The 19956-nt window shown below is 43.0% G+C and overlaps 1 protein-coding gene across 1 annotated transcript in view; it reads right to left on the reverse strand.

Moving 5' to 3' along the window:
• The window catches only part of FAXC (failed axon connections homolog, metaxin like GST domain containing), a gene marked incomplete at both ends in the record, with an annotated part of 67410 nt that overhangs the window by 16471 nt on the left and 30983 nt on the right, over nt 1-19956 (reverse strand). The gene's annotated exons all lie outside the window — the stretch shown is intronic.

Here is a 19956-nt window from a genome sequence, read left to right on the forward strand (position 1 = left end):
ATCAGGGAAGAATCAGAAAGATCCCACAGGTAAGGTAAATGCTAAAAAGCCTTCTTGATTCTCCTAGGCTTCTTAGGTTTGAATCCAAGCTCTACCATTTACTAGCTGGTTGTTCCTGGGCAAGTTACCTCTTTGTGCTTAGATTTCCTCATGGATAGAATCATCGTGAGCAGTTACTAAAACCTGAAAGGTGCTTAGGGCAGTGCTGGCAAGCACATGCCTGCGTGCATTAGTGCTTGTTATCCTCAATAGCCAGGGATCACCTGAAACAGCAAGAGACTAACGCCACCTAAGGGGATGCCTGGAAGTCTATGGAGCTGAAAATGGGGGTGGAGGGGAAATCTCCAGGAGAAAAGGAAGCTCATTTATGCACCCAAGAAATCAATTTTCCAAAGCCGGGCATGGTGGCACACGCTCATAATCCCAGCATTTGGGAGGCTGAGACAGGAGGATCGCGGTTCGTGGACAGCCTCAGCTACTTAACAAGGCCCTTTGCAACTCAGTGAGACCCTGTTTCAAAATAAAGAATAAAAAATATGGCTGGGGGTATCGCTCGAAGGTAGAATGTCCCTGGGTTCCATTCCCAGTACCACAAAAAAACAAAAACAAAAATTGAAAAATAAATCAAATTCCATTCGAATTACAGCAGGAAAGAAAGGCTCCTTCATGTTCCACTTCAAGCCCAGGTTTCCTACTTCCAAATGGCCAAAATGAAACACGAAAGCATTTACATAGCAGGTGTTACCTTTCAAGAGCAATGTAGGGATGAAGCAGGGGGAGCTAGAAGACAGGATGCGGGGCTGAAGAAATGAGTGGGGGGTACAGGAAGAGCGTGACTGTGTGAAGGGAAACAGGAGAGAGAGAGGACAGAAACAGGTTGCTATTTTTAAAGACAGGATAGATTTACATGTATATGGTAAACAGAAGGAGCTTGCAATGGATAAAGTCTGAGAAGAGGAAAGAGAATCTGTATTCCAAGGCCTGGGGCGGGGGACTGGAACTTGCCACAGTGAGGGAGGGGGAGGGGGTACTGCCTGGGAGAAGGTTAAGGGCTGGGGAGGGATGGCAGGTGCTGGGGAGAGAAGGCCTCCAAGATGGAGCTCAGGCTGGGCTGACCGAGAGGGAAGCGGATAGAAAAGGGACTAATAAAATGGCAGGGTGGGGTGTGGAGGAGAGGAGACTTGAGGTCTGGAGGCGGTCATTGACCTGGGGTGGGGTGGGCTACACAGAGCGCACAGGCAGGTGGTGAGGTGAGGTCAGGAGTCAGACAGCCCCAGGAGCCACCAAGGAGAGGTGGCTCTGGGGAAGGAGCAGAGGTCATCACTGGGCTGGGGCTCAGCACTGTGAGGTGTTGGACACCATGGATACCTGCCATGGGGTCAGGATTAACATGAATAGCATGATGTAAGTCAGAATATCCATACACACACACACACACACACACACACACACACACACACACACACGTGTTTTCTGGTACCAAGGATTGAACCCAGTGGCATTCTACATCTGAGCTATACCCCCAGCCCTTTTTATTTCTTTTTATCTTGAAAAGTTGATACCTACAATCCTATCTCAATCTCCCAAATTACTTAGATTACAGGTGTGTGCGCTGCCACTCCTGGCTCACAGAAATCTTAAAGAGTCTATTCAAGTCTGAACAAATATATGCCTTAAATACCACTTAGGGAAAAAAATAACATAAAAAATACAAAGCTATGAAATATACACAGATGGATTATACTTTAAAGAAAACCTCAAGATTCAAGAGAAAATTAGATAAATGTTGAGATGGATCATAGAACAAATATAATTAGGAAAATTCAAAATTCAAAGAAAAAATATTTGTTTTTACAAGTGATTAAAGAATGAAAAATTAGAACAAACTTAAGATGCCAGTTTATAAGGAATCAAGTGTTAAATTGGGTTCTATTCATAAGCCACAATACTAGTAAGCCTGCAGTGAAACTGGCACCTCAATCTTTTACTGCTCACTTGGTATATTTGCATATTTCTTTTGGCAAGCACAATGGCAATGCCTAGAAAGAGACCTAACAATGTTCTATAATCTTTTACCTACCATCCTAATATGAATTTTTGTTGGTGCAACCAAAATACCTGACACAAACAACTTAGGAGAGGAGAGGTTTATTTGGGTTTAATTTCAGAGGTTCAGTCCATGGTCAGCTGGCTCCAAGGTTTCAGAAACATCATGTCATCAGTGCCTGGCAAAGGGCAACTGCCCACCTCATAGAAGCCGGGAAGCAGAGAGAGACACAGACAGACAGAAAGACAGATAGACAGACAGACAGACAGACAGACACACACACACACACACACACACACACACCACACACACACACACACACACACCCCAAAGACCAAAAACACACACACCAAGCCCCCAAGGCCATACTCATAACCCTTACTCACAACCATACTCACTTTACAACCCAGGAAGCCTATTCGAATCATTAATTCATCAGTGGGTTTATGTAGTGATAAAACTAGAGCCCTCATTCAATTATTTCAGTTCTGAACATTTTGCATTGCCAATACATGAGGTTTTCAGTGGACATTCTATATACAAACCATAACACCCAGTAATTTCAATGCTATGAGCTTATGTCAAATAAAGCCTCAGAAGTGATATATGAGGATATTCGAATTATCTGGAATATGCAGCTATTAAAGAAGACCACTTAAAAAATGTCAACACAGAGAAAAATGTTTAGAGGTTGTTTTTAAACATTAGCAGAATGCATTAGTTTGGTATTTTGGTTTCCATTCTTTTGGGTAGATAACCAGAAGCAGTATTGCTGGATCATAGATAAGTTCGTTTCCATTCTTCTGAGGATCTTCCATACTGTTTTTCAAAGTGGTTGCACTAATTTGCAATTCCACCAACAATGTATTAGAGTTCCCACTTCTCCACATCCTCACTAGCATTTGTTGTTGTTTGTGTTTTAAATGATTGACAATCTAGTTGAAGTCAGGTGAAATCTCAGGGTAGTTTTGATTTACATCTCTCTGATTGCTAATGATGTTGAGCATTTTTCATGCATTTATTAGCCATCTGAATTTCTTCTTTTGTAAAGTGTCTATATAGTTCACTTGCCCATTTTTTTGACTGGGTTATTTATTTTCTTAGTGCTGATTTTCTTGAGTTCTCTGTATATTCTAGATATTAGTACTCTATCAGAGATGTAGGTGGCAAAAAATTCATAGCTGCACAATTCACCATAGCCAAACTACAGAACCAGCCAAGATGTCTATCATCAGATGAATGGATTACAAAACTATGAGATATGTACACAATGGAATTTTACTCAGCCATAAATAAAAACACAATCACGTCATTTACAGGGAAATGGATGGAACTGGAGAACATTATGCTAAATGAGATTAGTCAGTCACAAGAAATAAGAAATTGGATGCTCTCCCTCATATGCAGAAGCTAGGGAGAAAATGGGTCATAGGAAGAACTCTAGACAAGAAGGAGATGCTATAGATGAGCAAATAAGGAAAGCTAATTGAGGGGATGGGAAGGGGGTAAGAGGGAAATTCTCTAATGCACATGATGTATATTCACAAACATATCAAAGTCAATCATTAAGACAAACATGAGAAGGAGGGAGGGTGAGGGAATGGAGCAGGAACTGGGGAAGGGCTAATTGGGTTATGTATACATAAATGTCTCTACCATCTTGTACTCCATTAAGATGTACGACTACAATGCACTAATAAAATAATTTAAAAAGTAAATTAAAAAATAGCAGGATACAAAGAGAAGTGTGCGTCAAAAATGAAATTTTAAGCCAGACATGGTGATGCGTGCCTGTAATCCCAGTACTTGGGAGGCTGAGACAATAGGTTCAAAGCCAGCCACAGTAACTTAATGAGGCTCACAGCAACCTAGCAAGACCCTGTTTCTAAGTAAAAAATAAAATAGGGCTGGGGTATAGCCCAGAGGTAGAAGGCCCCTGGGTTCTACCCCCATTATCACAAAAATTTCATAAAACTGCAGGTAGGAGATACAGGAAAATAGGAAATTGTTACTGAGTTAAATTATAGAAGTATAACGAATATATAAGTTATTCCTAGTTTTTTAAATGTTGGTATGTTATTTTTAAATACAAATTTTAAATTTTAAACAAATAAAAATATGTTTTTGGGTTGACCAAGTACCAAACAACTGACTTAATTTATTTAGATATATGAGATCATCATTATCTATAATTAATTCCTCCTCAAATTCTATGCAAAAAAGTCGGCAGAACACAAATGTGTAGCATTTCCATATCGGGCAACTTGGGGTAGGACAGCACTGGTTCTTCTCATTCTTTTTATCTGTTTGATTATTTTTTGTGGTACCAGAAATGGAACCCAGGGGATTCTACCTCTGAGCTACACCTCCAACCCTATTTTAAAATCTATATTTTCAAACAGGGTCTCACTGTGTTGCAAAGGGCCTCACTAAGTAGCTGAAGCTGTCCACGAACCACGATCTTCCTGTCTCAGCCTCCCAAATGCTGGGATTACAAGCATGCGCCACCATGCCCAGTCGGACCTTCTCATTCTGTATTCAACTCTAAACTATAAACATCTACAGGACACATACAGATAACTGTTTTGAAAAGCTATTGTCAACATGGTACTTTTTGTGAGGGCTTCTTTTCTTTTCTTTTTTTTTATTGTAATCATTCAAGAATTGGAACCTTGAAATTTTTTATTATTATTATTATTTTGGTGGTACTGGGGTTCCTGGAAGCCCTTCTATCTCTGGGCTACACTCCCAGACCTATTTTATTTTTGGAAACAGGGTCTCTTAAGCCAGCGCAGCTGGCTTTGAACCTGCGCGATCCTGCGCGATCCTCCTGTCACCGCCTCCCAAGCTTGGGGATTACAAGCGTGCGCCACCACGCCCGGCAGGAATCTTGAAATTTAAACACAAAGTCAAATCACTCTTCTCGAATCAATAAAAAGATAGAATACCCTAGGATAAAACAGATGAGATGGAGTCTGTCCCAATTATGTGAACCAATTTACGTAGCTAAATGTGCCACAAAAACTTCTAAGAACTAGGTATCTAGTAACATACCATTTTATTCTGCTAAAACTAATTTTTTTATTTGCATGAGTAATCAACACTTTTTACCAAATCAAATATTAACAAGAAAATGGAAATGAAACAAATCACAACTCTGGGTGGCAGCTATCTCCTTCTACTCAAACATTGGTAGAGCCTTATTCTACAATCCCTGGCTATTTAAGATCCCTGGACCCCCAAGCTATCAATTCCTTCCTCCTTGCTTTGGAAGCAAGAATGGGAAAAATGAGCATAAAAAGAGAGTTAATGCTTTCTGAGTATGTGATATAATGATTCCCTCCATTAGAGAAGGGCAGGCAATGTAGTTATAAACGGTATGTGAAAACCTTTCAGATTCAATCACTTCAGTTGATGAGCACAGGACTCTGATACAAACTCCAGAAAAGCTTGGGCTCCCATCAGAAACCAACCAATACAGGTTAAAAAAAGGATTCACGGTTTCCAAGCCAAATTATTACTCTTCTCGCATGGGACATCAGTGGATCACCCATGCAAACATGGACATGGTTCTGGAGCAGAAGAAAAGCATGATGGCTAGCTGGACGGCCTGGAACCAGCCCCAGCCTCCGAATCTACTTGAATTTCTCCTCTATACACGACTACCTCCCAGGGGTGTTGTAAGACTAGAATATCATCAAGATGCTATATGAAGGCCGGGCGTGGTGGCGCACGCTTGTAATCCCTGCGCTTGGGAGGCAGAGACAGGAGGATGGCGCAGGTTCGAAGCCAGCTGCACGCGCTGGCTTAGGAGACCCTGTTTCCAAGTAAAAATGTAAAAATAGGTCTGGGAGTGTAGCCCGGAGGTAGAAGGGCTTCCAGGAACCCCAGTACCACCAAAAAAAAAAAAAAAAAAAAGATGCTATATGAAGCCAAGCATGGTGGCGCACGCTTGTAATCCCAGCATTCGGGAGGCTGAGACAGGAAGATCGCAGTTTGTGGACAGCCTCAGCTACATAGTGAGGCCCTTTGCAACTCAGTGAGACCCTGTTTTAAAATAAAGAATAAAAAATAATAGGGCTGGGAGTATAGCTCAGAGGTAGAATGCCCGGGGTTCCATCCCTAGTACTGGGAAAAAAAAAAAAAAAAAAAAAAAAAGCACCAGGCTATACACAGCTCCCTGGGGCATTCTAAAGGGCAATTGTGCTACAGCCCTACAGCTTGCAGAGCACTTAAAGCCTGCTTTAGGAAACATTGCTCTGAGGTCTCAGATATTATCTATTATTTGCTTCTTCTACCTGTAGATCTTCTCCTTTAGCCAGACTGACAGGCTTAATTACTTTTGTATCTTCATTCTCCTCTGACTTCTGTTAGCAGTTCCTCGGCATATGCTCTAAGCTAAAGTGTGTGGAGAAATATCCACCGCCTTTTCCACAGCCCAGCGCTGGAGGCCTCTCCATCACGCTCACGGGGGACTATGGGGCGTAGCTGCCGTGCCCAGCGGAGGCCTGAAGGCCTAATGTCAGAAGACTTGAGGCCCTGAGAGGCTGTTCGCCTGATATCATTAAACAGAGTAGGAAGAACAGGAATTAAAATAGCCTTTTCCCAAACTCTGCTAAAACCAAAAACATGAATCAAAATATCACATTGTGCCAGGCGTGGTGGCGCACACTTGTAATCCCAGCGCTTGGGAGGCTGAGACAGGAGGATCACATAGGTTCAAAGCCAGCCTCAGCTACCTAGTGAGGCTCTCAGCAACTTAGTGAAACCCTGTTTCCAAATAAAAAGTATAAAATAGGTCTGGGAGTATAGCCTGAAGTTAGAAAAACCCCTGAGTTCCATCCCCAGTACCACACACACAAAAAAAAATCACATTGTACCTCATATATATGTATAATTTAAAAAAAAACTTGGCTATAGTATGAGTCAAAAAGCCTTTGAGGGGAAAAAAAACTCTTTAAAAGAAGAAAACTCGAGCATGGTGGAGCACGCTTGTAATCCCACCATTTGGGAGGCTGAGACAGGAAGATCGTGGTTTGTGGACAGCTTCAGCTACTTAGTGAGGCCCTTTGAAACACTGAGACCCTGTTTTAAAATAAAGAATAAAGCTGGGCGTTGTGGTGCATGCTTGTAATCCCAGCACTTGGGAGGCTGAGATAGGAAGATCGCACAGATTCAAAGCCAGCGTCAGCTACTTAGTGAGGCTCTCAGGAACTTAGTGAGATCCTGTTTCCAAATAAGGTATAAAATAGGTCTGGGAGTATTGCCTGGAGGTTGAAAAGCCCCTGGGTTCCAACCCCGGTATCACCAGTAAATTAATTAAAATAAAATAAAGAATAAAAAATAGGGCTGGGGGTGTAGCTCAGAGGTAGAATCCTCCTGGGTTCCATCCCCAGTACCATAAAAAAAGAAGAAGAAAAGCTAGGTATGGTAGTGAAATGGGGGGTTTCTTCTGAGCCCCCAAGATGAAACGGGGTGGGGTTTCTTGAGAAGAAACCCGGAGTTTCATCAAAGATGAAACGGAGTTTCTTGAGAAGAAACTCGGCGTTTCCTTACCGGGTTCTTGTCTACGGTGAGCAAAGAATGACACCCACAGACCGCAGGAAGGGGAGTAAATGGTTTATTGGAAGCAGCAGGGAATAGGGAAAAGTGGCTGAACACCCCAAAGGGGCTGTTGGAACTCTGGTGTCCAGTAGCTGCCTTCAGGTCACTACCCTAGTGTCGCCCGAGCCAAGTGCCATCAGTTGCAACTACTTTCTCCCAGGGTCCACGCGATCTGCCAGAAAAGAGGTGCAGGTCACCCCTAGAAGCCCTGGTCAGCCTTGATGTCCAGCAGAGGCCTTCAGGTTACTACCTGAGAGCATCCCGGGCCAAATGCCTTCATTGCACTCTGCCTTCTCTCAAGGCTAACATGACCTGTGAGAGAGAGAAAAGCTCCCCAAAGGGAGCTGTGCTAGGGGTTTATACATGTCTGCATGTCCTCTGTTTGGTTGTGGTGAGTTTGGGATTTCGGGAATTCTGGGAAGCAGCTCTCAGAATTTGCATAGGGTATTTGCATGTCCTTTGAAGGGTCTCATCTCCTTTCAGTAGGAGTGTCAGACTTGCTCCAAGTGATGTCTCCTGGGTTTGTTGATTAGCAAACAGATGGTTTTGTGAAGCTTTGGTCCTTCTTATCTCTGAACCTTGGCCCCTTGCCCCTCAGGAAATTAAGTTTTTTCTACCAAGGCTTCTTCCCTATCTGCCTATTTCCTTTCTATCTCCTCAGTAGCGCACATATGTAAAGCCAGGACTTGGGAGGCAGAGACAAGAGCATTACAGGTTTGAGGCAAACTTTCCAAGATCCCATTTTAAAATAAAAAGTAAAAAGGGCTGGAGGTGAGCCAGGTGTGGTGGCACAGACTTTTAATCTCAGCATTTGGGAGGGTGAGACAGGAGGATCGCGGTTCGTGGGCAGCCTCAGCTTCTTAGTGAGGCCCTTTGCAACTCAGTGAGACCCTGTTTCAAAATAAAGAATAAAAAATAGGGCTGGAGGTGTAGCTCGGTGGTAGAATGCCCCATGGTTCCATCCCCAGTACCACCAAAAAAAAAAAAAAAAAAAAAGTTGTAAATAAAAGAGGAAGCCTTACTGTTTGAAATATAGATTCAATAGCAGGGGTGCAGGGTAAAGACATCTCTGGAGTGCGGAAGCCTGAGAAGGCACAAGGGGCAGCCCAGGTGCCCCGCCACTCCAGCAGAACAAGCAGGAGGCTGGGCCATGAGCCTCCATGTGGCTCTGCTGAGTATTAGGACTGAAAAAAAAAAATGGCTCTATTCTTCTCTCTAGAGAATGAATTAAAAAATCATAAAACCATCAGAACTGGAAAGCTCCCTAGAGACTATCTGGAAACATCTCACCACCTATAGAAAGACCTCAGCCATCATCTAGAGGAGAGGCAGCTCAAGGCGCATCACAAGACAGCCTTCATTCTGACTGCTCCGTCTCAAAGATCTCCTGACCCTGACTTGTGATCTACTGTCATCCCCAGACACTCAGCTTCCTTTACTCCCTTCTCCTCTCCTCTATTTGCTTGTGTCTCCATCGACTCCAAGACACTACCCACTTCTAATGTTGAGAAAATGTTGGTATATGACCTCTGCATCTTCCCTTCCCCAGACTATCCAGACCCAGCATCCTCAAACTCCTCAGGAGAAGTCATTTTAACACTAAGCGCCTTCTCTGGACACACGCAAGTGGCCATTTCTCTTTATTCCCCAACTGAACACTGCACCTCTTTGTTCCACAAACATTTGCTGGATGTCAATTTTGAGCCAGGGACTCAGTCAGGCCCCAGAGACAGAGAGTGGAGCCACCAAGCCTGGCACAGAGTCCAGGTAAGGAGACAGTCACATACCAAACCATGTCACGAAGGTGCAGCTGTGCTCCAAAGAGAAAGCGCCCAAAGGTTCCCTGAGGAACCCACCTAGGCTCAGACATGATTCTCTGTTTATACTGGCTACATTTTTAATAGTTCCTTTGAAAGCCCACCACATTGGGACATATTAAGTTAAAATCAACTAAAATCCTGAAGGATTTTTTCATAGGTGCCTCTCTATACTATATATGTGCAATTTGATTTTTGTACCTATATAGAGAATTTACTTTATCTACTGACTGATTTTTAACATGCCTCTATTGGTACATTATAGTGTCACATCATAATGTAAATCATGTTGACAGTGACATACACGCACACAGCACTTGGTGGGCACCTGTCAACCTCCCCATTTCCCCTCTTCCCTATACAGAGTCCTGAGATTGACACTGGTATTTTCACATATATACACATAGTCAATGATAGTAACTCTATTAATGAACCTCACTTTTCCCAGTCTTCCCCCTTCCCTTCTCCTAGACCACTTCCCTGGCTTCACTAAGATTTCTCCTCCATTATCTGGAGTCCCTCTGGTATCCCCATTACTCCCTAGCTTGTGCATATTAGAGAAAACATATGATCCTTCACTTTCTGTGACTGGCTAATCTCACTTAACATTCTCCAGGTCCTTCCATTTTCTTGCAAATGACATAATTTTGTTCTTTTTTATCGCTGAGTAGAATTCTACTGTGTATATTTCCCATAATTTTGTAATCCATTCATTTGTTGATGGGCAGCTGGGTTGGTTCCATAGTTTGGTTATTGTGAATCGTGCTGCTGTGAACATGGGTATGTATATTTTACTGTAGTTCTCTGATATCCAGAAGTGGTATAGCCAGGTCATACAGTGTTAGACCAGAGACTGTGAAGCTACTAGGCAAGGGCATAGGTCCAAACTTCAAACACATACGCACAGGTAGAAACTTCCTCAACAGACCCCCAGAGCTCAGGAAATTAAAACAAGAATTAATAAGTGGGATGGCATTAAACTGAAAAGTTTCTGTTCATCAAAGGAAGCCATCAAGAGTCTAAAGAGAAAGCCTACAGAATGGGAGAAGATCTTTGCAGCTTTCCTGCTGATAGAGGACTAATATCTAGAATATACAAAGAACTATGTACAGAATTTAACATGTATCCTTATTAGGTTTCAGTTTGTTAAAGTTGAAAACTCTGATTTTTTTTATACTTTTATTGTTGCATTATAATTATACATCATACTGAGATGCACAGTAGGTACAAAAACTCACACGACACTTGGTTCATTTCCCTCTGATTACATCCCTCCTTCCCCTCCCTTCCGTTCCCTGTACATATCATAGAGATTGACACTGGTGATTTCATATACTTACATAGCATTATTATTATTATTATAATTATTATTATTATTATTATTATTATTATTATTATTGGCGGTACTGGGGATGGAACCCAGGGGCCTTCTACCTCCGGGCTACACTCCCAGACCTATTTTATATTTTATTTGGAAACAGGGTCTCTTAAGCCAGCTGAAGCTGGCTTCGAACCTGCGGGATCCTCCTGTCTCAGCCTCCCAAGCGCAGGGATTACAAGTGTGCACCACCACGCCTAGCTTACATAGCATTATTTAAACTGTTACTTGATTAATAAATAAAGATGCAGCAGGTCCCATTGGCGCACAGATACACGCGGAAATCCATTATAGGTGGTAACAGACCCCGTGAGCCCGCGGGGGCTAGTGGGGGAGAGCGCGCCTCTCTGTCTCTATCAGGCTTCTCTTAAATTGAGGGGCGTGGTTTCCTCTGGGAATCACAGGGCTTCGCCTCCTAGCTTCCAGCCCCGCCCCCTGCGGGGCAGTGGCTCAAACCTTTCATTACTGTCTTTATATCTCAATCCCTCTTCTCTCTAAACCCCCTCTACTGTCCCATTGGCATCTCTGCCCCTATATCTGAGGTGGACTTTTGTTTCCCAATATCTATCTAGCATCCACTTAGAAGAGAAAATGTAACTATTCATGAAAGCTCTGATTCTTGGTTCTTTCATCCAGCATCCTGGTTATCCTTCAAAGCTTGCCTTCAAAGTTGAGAACAGGGCTCTGAGAAAAAGAACTGAGCATGATCCAGTCATGAGCATTGCCCCTTGAGAGCTCTCTGCAGGAGATATTAATCCATTCGTCAACTCTGTGAGGACATAGGTACTCGACCAGCCATGGATCCTTATCAATCTAATCCAAGGGTTTTCAATTTTTTCCCCTTTGGTAGAGGAAGCCCTCTGTTCAAAAAAAGGCAATCAAGTCCCAATAGACAGATAGATGAACAAGAAGTCACTGTAGGTGAAGCAGGGATGGGCCGAGTCCAGCTCCCTAGAGCTCCCCATTCCAATAGAGCACTCAGGAACATTTGAGGGAAACCATACATGTTCATGAAGCCCCCTTTGAAAGCCAGCCACCTTGCCCACCAGAAAGTCAGAAGAGATGGTATCCAGTGGTTTGAGGAAATCAAAAGATGGTCCACCCAATTAGGCAGTCAGCCAGACATAGTAGTTACTTTTTGGTAGGATTTATTCACAGTAAACTAATAATAGTCCCTTGTGGAAATATAACTACTTACTTAATAACTCATTTGATATTTTATTTTCATTATCAGAATCTCGTCCCTACCTTTTCAGAAAAAGAAACAATTTCCTCTATCTTCTGCCATTTTTCTTATTCTCCCCATTTTTGAAAGGTTACAATAGGAATTCCATGACCATAAGGGGAATTTTTGCATCCTAGGATGCTGTTTATTTGGGCCTAGAAACTTAAGCACTTAAGCTTCTTGAGAATAGAGACCATTCTTACTGGTCTTTGTTTTCCAAGAACCTAGTGAAGCATCTTGTTAATTAATTTTGCATAATGGACACAAAATTAATGTTCAAATAATTAATTTGCTTGTTAGCCTGTCCATTATTTAAAAATATAAAGGTGCTCCCTGGCAACCCTCCTGCCTAGTTTAGACTTCAATTTAACTTGCCATATGAAAGCAAATTGTGAGTTGAGTGTTTAGACTTTGTCCCTGTAGTCACTTAGCTTTGTGCCCTTAAAAACAAACAACTACTTACCTGTCTCAAGTTTTCTCTTACACAACTCAGCAGCCTGGATTCCAGCCTCCTGACTCCACTGCACACAGCTCAGCTCTTCAGAGCATCCTCCAAAGTAATGATCTTTCTTTAAGTACCTCTGGGGCTGAAGGGAATTTATCCAGGTATATAACATGAAGTCAGGCCTGTACTTCTTTTATTCCAAGGGGTTAGCCAGCTGTCCCAACATGATTTAATAAGTTACGTTGCCTTTTCTCCTCTGACAAAGGCTCCCTTAATCTTAGTACTGAATCTCCACTCCATGTCGTCTAAGGCCCTCAAACTCAGCATGTCCACATCTGGAATTCGTTAACTCCTCCTTTCTGTAGTGTTCCCAAATTCTGTCAGTGGCTACTCTTTACCACTTCCCTCTTTTCCATACAAACATCCCTTTCCCACGCAAACACTAAGTCACTAATTTTGTGGATTCTGTCTCTAAAACACAGCCCTAATCTACAACTGTCTGCCCAACACTACCACCACGACAGTAATTCAATGCCATTTCATCTTTCCTGTATAGAAACAGCCTCCTTCTTGGCCCCCCAATCATCCCTTGGCCACTCCAGCACATTAAATGTAAATAGGGTCCAGCCACCTCCCTTAAACATCTAATGCTTCCTTTGCATCAGAGCCCTAAATCATGATACAACATCTAAGACCTGTACAACCTTAGCCCCTCTCAACCTCTTCCTCATGCCATCCCTCTCTTCTACAATTCCCAGGACCCTGGCCACCCTTTCATTCACTGACAGCTCGGCTTGGCTTCCCCTCATGGCCTTTCCTCACGATATTCCTTCTCTACCCCATGCGACTCCAACCACTGCCCTAGCCCTGCTCTCCCTCTCCACGCACAGGCCTGCCTCACTCTGGCCTATTTCCCAGAGCCCAGTTTAAATGTCACGTCTCAAAAGAAACTTTTCCAGACCACCACCCACATCCCATGCCACCCACCCTATTCATTCCCCTGCAAAATGTCCTCCTTGCAACCTGCCCTCCACCACCACAGCACTCTTCATAATTGTAGTGAAGTGTAGTGTAGTGTAGTGTAAAATTGCACTAATTTTACAAATATTCACTGACAGTACCCCCCTCAGATGACGGTACCCCCTAAGGTGAAGTACCTCCCCTCAGGTGGCAGCCCTGGTAGCCTTTCCCACCAAGCCTGGCATACTATTCAATGTGTGTGTGTGTGTGTGTGTGTGTGTGTGTGTGTGTGTGTGTGTGTGATCATTCAGTCCTAAGTCAAAGGAGTTACCATTCTGTCTGAATTCTAATTATTACAAGCATGCTCTCTACCATCCCATAGTCTCTAACCATGGAAAAGTGGTTTGGAGAGCCCATTACTATTTCTGACCCCACCCTTTTAATGTACTCACAGATTTAAATTTTTTGCTCAGAAAATGTTCTCGGATTCACAGAACCTCTAGTCTATGCTTAGCTACCTACTAAATGTATCCTGACATTTGTTCATTCTTCTCTTTATTCATCCAAAAGTCATTTACTTATTTACTTATTTATTTATTTTACAGTACTGGGAATGAAACTCAGGGGCATTCTACCGCTGAGCTACACCTCCAGCCCTATTTTTTTATATTCTTTATTTTGAGGCAGGTTCTCACTAAGTTGCAGAGAGCCTCACTAAGTTGCAGAGGGCCTCACTAAGGAGCTGAGGCGGTCCACAGACCGCCCAGCTTTCATCCAACAGTTACTGAGCATAACCTGTGCACAGCTGAGCCTCAGACTGAACACTGCATTTTTATTCTTCTCCCCCTCTATGATTATATCTCTCGAAGCAGCTCTATTTACCAATTATTCATCTAGTTTTCTATGAAGTAACTACTGTGTCACCACCCAGGGTTTATAAAAGTCCAATTAAGAGCAAAGAAACATTAGATTTTAGTAATCTCTGCTGCTTCATCAAGATCAGAAAAACACACAGATTCTTTAAGCCTGTCACCAACCCACCCTATCCTACCACTCAGCAGCTGTTGCTCCACCTCAAGCCTTAGGGGAGAAGAAATTCACATCCCGACTCAGCTTAGCCCTTCACCCTTCACACACAAGAGGTAGCTACCTTCCTCAACAGGTCTTAATATCTTAGCTCTGGTTCGCTTATTGGAAGCTGCTTTCCAAAAGCACCAAAATGCAGTCTTGAACCAGGCATGTGGTGCACACATATAAGCTGAGAGGAGGATCGCAGGTTCTCCACCAACCTCGGCTACTTAGTGAGGCCCTGATTCACAACAGAAAATAGCTAGTCAGGCGTGGTGGCGCACGCTTGTAATCCCAGCATTTGGGAGGCTGAGATTGGAGGATCACGGTTCGCGGACAGTCTTAGCTACTTAGTGAGGCCTTCCGCAACTCAGTGAGACCTGGTTTCAAAATAAAGAATAAAAAATAGGGCTGGGGGTGTAGCTCAGAAGTTGAATACCCCAGGGTTCCATTCCCAGACCCGCAAAAACATAAAATAAAATAAATAAAAAGGGCTGGAGTATAGCTCAGAGGTACAATACCCCTGGGTTTAATCCCTATGGGGAGAAAAATGCAATCTTGTGTTGTGAATGGGAGAAGTTTGAAAAACTCAGGAAGGTATATAAAACTATAGAAAAGGTTTGGCACACTCACCAGAGGGGATGGATACCTTCCTGCTGTTGGTGCTGTGCCCCCTCCCGGGTCTGTGCCCCACCAGAGCCCAGCCTCCTCCTCTGCATTCTGAACTAGAGCACAGGGAGGAAGGCTCTCTTCTCCTGGTATGCCAGAGCAGTAAGGGGTCTGCAATATGCCATACTTCCTTTCCAAGATTTCTACCTAGACATGAACGCACAATTGCACTCTATTTTCTTTACCTTTTCCCCAACACATACCCCTGCCTGAACTTCCCTGACTCTGCTGAAATCCATCCACTTCCTGAACAGTATCAACACTGCCCTTCACAGCAGCACTTCCCAATCTGCAGGTACAGGACCCTCAGGGTGTGAAGAGTGGGCTAGAGATGGTCCATCGCTAATCATAAAAGCTTGGCCATGTTGTGCTTTGATATTTTAATCATATATAGAATTTTTATAGGATCATATATAGAATATTTTAATCTTCTATATATGATTTAACTCTGACCTAAGCGATCAGCCATATTCCTATTGCATTTGAAAGATATTTCTTTATCTAACAGCAAAACATAATCATTCTGAAAAATTCTATCACATTGTAATTATACATGGTTAGCAAGGTGACATGAAGCCTTTGAAAAGAGAAACTACTTTGTATCCCTTTATCCTTTATTCAGTAATCAAGACCACACCAATGTTTATTTAAGTGGCCAACAGATTTATTTCTGACAAATGTGCCAACTCCGTGTCAACAAGCACTCTGGAAAACAAAGACGGGCTGAGCTATTTTCTGAATCAATAAAACACTTCAAACTGGCCAAAAGAAAAGGCACATTAAATTTTTTATTAGTCAAGCGAAGCTTTCTGGAAATCAGCTTTTCTCGCTTCCATTTACAAACCCCATTTATCACTTGTCTCTTTCAGAAGCCCCTTAAGAGAGATCCTTTCTCCTCCGGTACTTGTGCACATCAGCCTGAGACTGAGGGCAAGCCTGCTAGTGAAGGGGACAGCTTCCACTCAGGAGACTCAGGAAATCTAAACCAATGGGAACACTTCCTATTCAATTCTGTGCTTGGCTTCCAGGAGCCAACAGACAAAACATACTTCAATATTACTTTGGAGACCATATTTTAACTTGCCAGCTAAATCTCTGGCAACTTTAGGAAATGTTCAAAAGAGGTTATCCTGACTTTATACAACGTCTTCACTTTAAAGAGCAATTCATAAGGAACTTCAAGGTAGTAGTGGGGTGAGAAAATAACAGGGGTCTTGAGACTAGCAGCCTGGATTTGATTCCTGGCTCCAATTCTTACTGGATGAGTGACTGTTGGCAAATCATTCTGTGTGTGTGTGTGTGTGTGTGTGTGTGTGTGTGTGTGTGTGTGTGTGTGTGATACTGGGGCTGGAAACCAGAAGCCTTCTACCTCCAAGCTATACCCCTGACCCTATTTCTTCACTCTTTATTTTGAAACAGGGTCTCACTGAGTTGCAATGGGCCTCACTAAGGAGCTGAGGCTGGCCTAAAACCACAAACTTCTTGTCTCAGCCTCCCAAACGCGGGGATTACAAGCATGCACCACCACCCCCGGCTTCACTCAACATTTTTACACCTCAGTTTCCATATACCTGCTATACAGGTGGTGTTATTTGACTTTATTCTAGATTCCATCATCTATTCTTTTCTCGGGGGGGTGCTAGGAATGGAGTACAGGGACTTTCTACCTCCAGGCTATACCACCAGTCCTAGTTTATTTTTTATTTGGAAACAGCATCTCACTGAGTTGCTGAGACTAGCTGTAAACCTGCAATCCTCCTGTCTCAGCCTCCCCAGTCCTGGGATTACAAGAGTGCCACCACGCCCAGCTTCATCTTCAATTCTTTTTTTTTTTTTGGGGGGGAGGTGGTACTGGGGGTGGAACCCAGAGGCTTTCTACCTCCGAGCTATACTCCCAGACCTATTTTTATATTTTATTTGGAAACAGGGTTTCACTAAGTTACTGAGAGCCTCACTAAGTAGCTGAGGCTGGCTTCGAACCTGTGTGATCCTCCTGTCTTAGCCTCCCAAGCGTGGGGATTACAAGAGTGCACCACCACGCCCGGCTCTTCATCTTCAATTTTTAGTCTTGTTTCTGATGGCCACAGCTGGGGATCTCTTTGATAATACCAGACAAAGATATACAATTCTTATTTTCATTTCATCCTATTTTATGTCCACTTCAAGATCATACCTATAGACTCAGGATTATCAACAGAACAGAAATAATAAAAAGACAAAAGGTAAAGTGGGGTTTTCTATGATGACTTCTTTTTACAGCACTGGGGATAGAACCCAGGGGTGCTCCATCACTAAACTACATCCCCAGACCTTTTTATTTTTTATTTGGAGATGAGGTCTCACTAAACTGCCAAGGCTGGCCTTGAACTTATGGTTCTCCTGTCTCAGCCTCTTAAGTCACTAGAATTATATGTGGGTGCCACTCTGCCTGGCTTGATAAGTTTTATATGAGTTTTCATGGCACTAAATATAATGCAGGCTTACAGAGTCATATGGCCTAGCTATTTAATAATAAAAATAACAGAAGAAATGGAAAATAATATGTATGTACAAATACACTTACACACATAATTCAAAATTATGTTCAGGCATAAAATATTAGAAAGTTATGTACCAAAGTGTTAAAATAGGAGAAAAAAAGTTTTTGCTACAAGGGCATTTTTTCCATAAAATAATACTCCTAGTGAAGTCATGTTACATATAAAATCTGTGAAAATGACCATTATAACAGCTAATGGCCCTGTAGTAACTGCTTTATATAAAGCATGTCCCTTAGTCCTCACTCTGTATGATGTAGGTACAACAGTTTCTCCATATCCTCAATGGATATGTTCCAAGACTCCTGGCAGAAGCCTGAAGCCACAGAGAGCACCAAAACCTATGTATACTATGTTTTTTTGTGTGTGGTTCTGGGGATAGAACCCAGGGGCATTCTGCTTCTGAGCTATATCTCAAGCCCTATTTTTTAATTCTATTTTTTAGAAGGGCAAACTACTTCTTTTTTATTTTTATGTGAACCATATTGAAAATGGCATACAATCAGACAGTGCTTGGTGCCCTCTCCCACGCCCCTTCCCCCCTCCCAACAATGAGTGTCCAAGTTGACCAAGCTACATTCATACTTATACACATATTCGAACGTAGCTCCTCCATTAATCAACCTCAGCCTTCTTCCTCTCCTATCCTTCCATTCTAGCTTTGTTGAGGTTCCCCTCCATTATCTGGAGTCCCTCTGGTATCCACAACATTCTCTAGTTCGGGCATATTAGAGCAAACATATTCTTTATTTTTGAAACAGAGTCTCACTGACTTGCAAAGGGCCTCACTAAGTAGCTGAGACTGTCCGTGAACCATGATCCTCCTGTCTCAGCCTCCTGAATGCTAGGATTACAAGCGTGCGCCACCACGCCCGGCTGGGGTTTTTTCTATAGTTACATACCTATAATAAAGATTAATTTATCAATGAGACTCAGAGATTACCAATAACTTACTGTAAATTTTAGCAACTTCAACAGAAGCTTTCCTTCCCATAATAAGTTGAGAACTTATACCTTTTTACTTAAAGGCAGCACTTTTAACAGCTTCTCTTTGGCATATCAAATCTGCAGCATCACTACTCTCAAGCTGAGGGCATTGCTCAGTAGAATAAGGGCCCCTTGAGTAAGCACTGCTAGATTTGATAACCAAGAGGGAAACCAAGTGACAAGTGGGCAGTAGTTACACAGCATGAACAAGCTGGACCAAGATGGTTTGGGTCCCGGGCTGGATGAGCAGGGAGCTGAGAGTGCTCATCATGTTACCAGAACACCATGCAATTTAAGACTTACACGTTATTTCTGAGATTTCCCATTTAAGGTTTTCAGACCAAAGTTGACGACAGGTATTTCAAACCACAGCAAATGAAACTATGAATGGGGAGAACTTAGGTATCCAGCCTAGCTATTGGTGATACAGTTCCCCTCCTATCTCCCCAAAACTGGGGAGAAAGCCCTATTTATGTCATTGACTAGAGAAACACCGTCAGTTATCATTGCTATGGCAGTGAAGGCACTCTCTGATTCTACCAGAAACACTCCAGAAAAGTGATGATCACCGCTCTCTGGTTAATAAACCGATACTCTCACATTGTTAAAGATAAATGGCACTTTACTGGCATAATCTCTTCCATAATCTGAGGACTCAGCTCCTTGCTTGCTGGGCTCCCAACACAATGAGCTGACAAGGGAGGGGAGCAAGCCAGAAGCAGACACAGCCATTGTTAAGGAGGAGATGAGCCAACTGTGGGCCTGGTTTTTGAGACCAAGAGTCCATCCAGTACTTAGTTTCCAAAGAAATGAGCAGGCTGGAGGCTAATTTCCTCATATCTACATCAAGCAGGTCAATTTGGTCTCAGTGAAGCAAAACAACAGATAGTCTAGACAGTGTCAGTTCCTGAAGCCAGACAGAGCTTTTGAAGAAGGTCAGCCAGAATCAAACCCCCCACAGACCAACCCCTTCCCCATAGCAAAGCTGGCCAAGAGATAGCTATGGTGCCAGGATCTGCCTTGTGCAGGCCAGGGTTCAAGGAAGACTTCAGGTCTATCCAGTATCAGAAGTAGGGAACAGTAAAGAGCCAGTCAGAGCAGGTCCTCTGCAAGGGACAGCGTGTCCTCAGCACAGCCTCGGGTTCCTAGGGTACTAGGTAGGTTTCAACAAAACAAATTCTAAACCCCACTTCCTAATGGAGGTGAGGTGCCTAGAAAG

Source organism: Muscardinus avellanarius, assembly GCF_963383645.1.
Source record: "Muscardinus avellanarius genome assembly, chromosome: 8".
Taxonomy (NCBI): domain Eukaryota; kingdom Metazoa; phylum Chordata; class Mammalia; order Rodentia; family Gliridae; genus Muscardinus; species Muscardinus avellanarius.